This window comes from Vespula pensylvanica, chromosome 21 (assembly GCF_014466175.1).
Source record: "Vespula pensylvanica isolate Volc-1 chromosome 21, ASM1446617v1, whole genome shotgun sequence".
Classification (NCBI taxonomy): Eukaryota; Metazoa; Arthropoda; class Insecta; order Hymenoptera; family Vespidae; genus Vespula; species Vespula pensylvanica.
The window spans coordinates 2,144,235-2,150,602 of NC_057705.1; the positions used below are offsets into that span (position 1 = coordinate 2,144,235).

General features: G+C 29.7%; 1 protein-coding gene across 1 annotated transcript in view; it reads left to right on the forward strand.

The window, feature by feature from the left end:
- The window catches only part of LOC122636307 (midasin), a 107,626-nt gene that overhangs the window by 81,950 nt on the left and 19,308 nt on the right, over nucleotides 1–6,368 (forward strand). The gene's annotated exons all lie outside the window — the stretch shown is intronic.

Consider the following 6,368-nt stretch of genomic DNA (forward strand, 5'->3'; position numbering starts at 1 on the left):
ATATATATATATATATATATATATATATATATATATATATATATATTAATATCTGTAGAAAAATAACGTTAAGCTTTCTATACTCATGTAAGTTCAAATCGATTACGAGAAAACAGCTTTCCTCCGGAGCTTTCGTTTTAGTTAGCTTTTTGGCGAGAGTTAGCAAGGAGAGAAGTTAGTTAGAACACGATTAGGGTTGAATCGTTAGTGGGTGGTTGAGTAAGGTGGTGAATAGAACTAAGAGTGGGAGTGAGAGTGGGAGTAATGGGTGGGAATAGTAACGCAGAAGCTCTGTAGAGTCCGCGAGTAGCATTTAGACCGAGTTGTGTTTGCGAAGAGAATGTAGTAACCACTTCTCAAAGGGGACACTAGGACATTGGAACATCCTCTAAGAGTCGAGAAAGCTTCTACCTACCACTCGTGATATCTATGTACGTCAGCAGAAAGGCAACGACGTTAGAACGACGTACGGGACCCCGTAATGCGATCTCCCTTAGGATCAAAGACTTCGAACGTTACGTGTACTTGTATCATCTCTCTCTCTCTCTCTCTCTCTCTCTCTCTCTCTCTCTCTCTCTCTCTCTCTCTCTCTCTCTTTCTCTCTGTCTCTCTCTTTCTCTCTGTCTCTCTCTTATACTGTTACTCGCTTTAAATTGACATTGATAAAGGCACTGTCGAGTTATGAGCGCTACATACATGCGATAACGACGTACTCTTCTCTTTTATTTCTTTTTTTTTTTCCTTATTCTTTTCCTTTTTTTTTTTTTTTTTTTTTATTCTTTTTCCTGTTATTTTTTTTTTCTTTTTTTTTCTTTTACTTTGTACTCCAAATGAAGAAGGATATCTTCTCTAAGTTCTATTAAAACGTTCGTCCTTACCGAGTTATCAGATTCGCGAGACCCGACACAACTCGGCTTTTAAAGTAAATACTTCTCGAAATATGTTTACTTTCTCTTCTTCTTCTTCTTCTTCTTCTTCTCCTTCTTCTTCTCCTTCTTCTTTGGAATTCATATATAAAACGGGTTCGCATTAATCAGATGTGAAAACGGAAAAGGGATTACTTTTAGGACGACAATTCTATGGGATTTTTCTATTTGTTCGACTTGATTTATGAAATAGTATTACTATATATACATATATATCACATGGCCTTCTTTTGCTTTCAGTTTTGATCGAAAGTGAATTGTGTTTTCTCTATTAGATACTTCGAAATAAACGTCGCGTGTAATTTTAAATCGCCAACTTTTTTATTTCTCTTATTTTATTTTCTATTTTATTTTTTTCTATTTTTCTTGTTTTGTGTGTGTGTGTGTGTGTGTGTGTGTGTGTATGTGTATGTGTATGTGTCGACGGGGAGAATCAGAGAACAAGATTCTTTCTCCATTCGTCGAAAATAAAATTTACGTCCGTTTACTCGTTTTAAGGAAAGAACTTTTTAATTCGACCGGACCAAACTTTCGTTTACATTGATGGTATTTTATTGACCTGTCGTAAAAATTAATCAACTGAGAATATGATGGGATTGAAGAAGTTTAGATGGTGTGTCATAAAACAACATCTGCAGCGGTCGATATCTGTTTCTCGCGGTTTCTTGCAAATGCGTTTAATATTCCATTCGTTACCAGTCAAATTTCTCGTTAACTATACCTACTAGTCTGTAAGCTGACTTTATCTAATTCAACAACAGTTCAGTGTTAAGAGATAATGCCATGGGATTATAATAATTCTCTCTATGAGCAATCTTAACTTTAAGACGAATTTTAACAATTACGTAATTCTTTCATTATTGTTTTCTTTTTCTTTTCAATGTATTTTACGATCGATTATTGTCTTATGTTTATTAAAAAAAATAAAAGTGTGTCTGTGTGTGTGTGTGTGTGATTATATAAATCATCGAAGACACGTTGTTCGATTAATCGATCGAAAGTTATTACCCGTAAACTGACTATAATAATTAATCTCTCTCACAGAAAAATTCATCTCAACGAGGCACTTTGCATTATGCATGACGTATGTATTAATATTAACTCGGTTGATTTTAACAAAATATTTCTGTTTTTTTTCTTTCTTCTTTTTTATGACCCTTGCAAAGAGCTCCTAATGCATTCAATATTATTAATATCTTAAAAATTATATAGATTTTTCTATCGTCAATTTAAATATCTATATACGTATATATGTATTGCTTCTTTAGTATTATGCGCCTGGACACATGCAACACTTCATACTTCTACGTTAATAACTGTACTTACGAGTACGATTAATATATATCAATAAATATATATTAGCAATTAATAAAAATAAAATATTATATATATATATATATATAAATTAAAAAAAAATCAATAAAAACGTTTCTATGTAAAGACTTAAATAATAGTATTGAATAAAAATAACGTATTAAATAAATTAAATAAAAAATTCAGAATATAATAAAAGTATGATATAGTAAATATTTTTACATAAATTATCCGTATATAGGGACTTAGAAGAAAAGAAACAAGGAGTATATTTTTTTCTTTGGATCGAAGCATATCTTAAAAGATGATAAATAAATTTATTATCATTGAATTTCCGCCGAAACAATTTTTGTAAATGTTCAATAAATCTTAGCTATCGTCTTTAGAATTTCGATCCAATTACTTAAAGAACCCGCATACATACACACACACACACACACACACAGATTGAGAGACATATATATTCATTGTTATTCTTTTTCGATCGTAAAGGCGCGATATACGAACTGAGACGAGGATAAAAGATAAATCAGTTAATTAAAGTTACTCTTTTCTGTTTCTGTTTCTAAAGTCGTAACCGTAAAATAACTATCCACCATACGTTCACGATTCTTTCCAGTTTCTCTCGCAAACTTGCGTCCCGAAAACTCAGAAAATTGCGCGAAGAGATAGAAAATTCGTTTACTTTCATCGCTTAAAGCTCCCATTCTTTCATTATCCAGACAGTTTTATAGTCTAACGATAAAATATCATCATTGTCTCTTTACGTAAATAATTTAGAGTTCGTTATCGTTACGTTAAAAGAAAAGCATGCATTTTTTAATAAGGAAAAAAAAAAAAGAGAAATATATAAAAGGAGAAAAAAACGACAATAAACATTTTCTGAGATAAAATGTATCTTGCAATGAATGAATTTCTTTTTTCTTTTCCTTCTTTTTTTTTCAAGATGAATATATACTTTCGAATGATTTATTATTTTCGTTTAAACGAATTAGATTTCATTAATTACTCATAAAACATTTCGTTTTACGAACCATTTCGTTCGTTTATTTAGATATGTATTAAGTTTTTAGTACTTTACATCGAAGAAGTGTTTGTTAATTCAGTAATAATAATAATAATAATGATGATGATGATAACAACAACAACAACAACAATAATAATAATAATAATAATAATAATAAAAATTACAAAAACAAAAAGTATATCAATGAAAAAATCAATTTCGGACAACTTATTTTTATCGACCATTATTAAATTTTTAATATTTCACATCGAAATATTTTTCTATTAAAATAAATCACCCCGTTAATGATGATGATGATAATGATGACGATTATAAAAATTCGGCAAAACAAAAAGAAAAGAAAGCAAGAGAAAAAAATATGTATGAAAGAAAAAAGAAAAAGGAGAACAGAAAAAAATTCCTTAAAACAGATTTATGTTTTTTTCATAACATATTTTTTTATAGAAACTCGACGTGTATTTTCTCGTCGATTATTTGCAAAATAAAAAAAAAAAAGTTGAAAAATAAAAGAAAAAATAAAAAAAGAAAAAACTTGCTCTCGTTGATTGCCGATGGATTTTTAGAATTCCACGGAATACATTGGTGAGTGTCGACACGATAACGTCGAATACAGGAGCCGGCATGGATTTAATGTCATCCGTTAATTTCACCAGTTGCACAGATTTCCGTCAGCCGTCGTATCATCCTTCGAACGTTTATATAATCCCGTGCTGTCACGTTCATTGATTAAAAAAAAAAAAAAGAGAGAAAAAAAAAGAAAGAGAAAAAAGAAATAGACAAAAGAGAAAGTAAATAAGAAAAAGAAGAAAGAAAGAAAGAAAGAAAGAAAGAAAGAAAGTAGAAAAATAAAAAGAAATCTCGCGAAATCTGACCTGATTTCTCAATATTATAAAAGAAGCCAGGTGTACAAGAGTTCAACACATTTTAGAAACATGTTCTCTGAATAATACGAAAGTTTTATCTGAATAATCGGTTCTCTATTTTTCGTGAGTTTTTTTTTTTTTTTTTTTTATTTTATTTTTTTATTTTTTTTCTTGTGAAAGGGATAATGCATGAATTGATTCGGCAAACCGATAAAACGCCTCGAGTATGTTGTTCCTCTTCATGTTAGAAATCCTTCTTTTTCTTCTTCTTCTTCTTCTTCTTCTTTTACTTTTCTTTCTCTTTCTTGTTTTATTTTCTTTTTCTATTTCTTCTTCTCGTTTTCTTTTTCTTTATCTTCTGATCTGTCTAAACTGTCGAATGCTACGTAAAAATGCATTACCATTACGATTATGACAATGATTCTTCGACAGTCAACTAATGATTCTAGATAAACAAAAAGAAAAAAGAAGAAGAAGACTAAGAAAAAAAAAAAAAAAAAAAACATTAAAATTTTTCTCTATCGTTAAATAAGAAATTAATTAATATAATTCGAGAATATCGATTAAGTTCGTCGTTTGCTTAAAAAATTCATTGTCCCCCTTAACGAGCTTTACTTAGCAAATATTAAAAGAGTATCCGTCCTAGAATGTTCTAATATTCTATCGGATAATTGTATCATCTCATAAAAGACATTAAATTTGAATATTTGACATTGTCGATAGAGTACTTTTAAAAAAATAATATATTTCCTTAAGTGAGATATTAGCTTCAATTTTTTTTTCTTCTCTATCTCTCTTTCTCTCTTTTTCTTTTTTTTTTTTTTTTTTGATCTTCATCTTTCACAACCCATCGTAACACTCACCCTCCATTGTTAGCCCTTCCTTCTTACCCTTATTCTTGGATCGATGATAAGACCGCAGAACTTTCTCGCGATAGCAGATACTTTAATTGTCTGACGAACTTTCATTTTTCATTTTTTTTTTTCTTTTTTTTTTCCACCCTCCCTTCCTCAAATTTTTTTTCTCTTGTTTTTTGTTTCCCTTTTTTTTCTTTTTTCTCAAGATGATAAGAAAAGGGAGAATTCGTTCGCTTGGATAAATTGGAAAGAGAAAAGTATGTCATCCGAAAGGCAATGAAAAATTTTGACGGGAGAAGAGTTGTAAAAAACGAGTAAAAAGATTTTTCAACTTACGAAAAAATAGATTGAACGAGTTATTGAGAAAAGAGTGCGTGTGTGTGTGTGAAAAAGAAAGAGAATGAAAGAGAGAAAAAGAGATGAGGCTATAGAAAATACTTTACACGCATAAAAATCCTATCGAATCTTTACCTTTCACTGATGTCATTGTCTTCAAGAATTTAAAAAAAAAAGAAAAGAAAAGAAAAAAGGAAAGAGAAAAAAAAAAGAAAAGGACAAGAAAAAAATCGTCGTGAAATGAAAACGATGAATATGCAAAAGCAAGAATGCAAATGCTACTACTAAAATGGATTATTATCGTGAAGTTATATTATCCTAGACACTAATCGATGTTAGAAAGTTCCTTTTTGAAAATTCATAAACTACTTAGAGATGTTACATTCTGGCTGCATTGAGAGTTTACTTCGAAAAAGGAAATTTCAAGGAAATTTTGATAATCAATTCTCAAATGTAAATTTCATTGAATTTTATCACTCATAGATGAAACTGTTTTTTTATTTAATCGTGAAAACAAATTGTAAGGTTTATTTCGGTTATATTTCTTTCTTTTTCTTTTTCTTTTTTTTTTTTATATACGTGTATTGGACGCAAAAAAAATCGTTACTCTTGAGGCAGAACAGAATTTCCTTTCTGAATTTGAAAAATAAACGATATTGCTGGTATTTTCATCTTCCTGGGATATCGTTCGTCCTCAGATATAATACATTTTCTCCGTAATACTTTGAACAATTTTCTCCCTACGGTGATTCGCGTTGTCCACGTTGTCATATCTCGAAACGACGAAACATCGAGAATTGTATCCCTTAAAATTTGGACGACATTTTTCATTTTTCGAGTTGACGTTTTCTTCCGATATTATTTCGCGATATTATTTATTAATCTAAAATCTTTTTCTTTCTTTCCTTTTTTTTTTTTCTACCCAAGATTTTTCAACATACACGTTCTTTATCGATCTGAAAAAAAGAAACAAATAATAATAAAAAGAAAGAATGAAAATCAGTAATTAGTATAATTAGAGATCGTCGATATTTTCTAGAAAAAA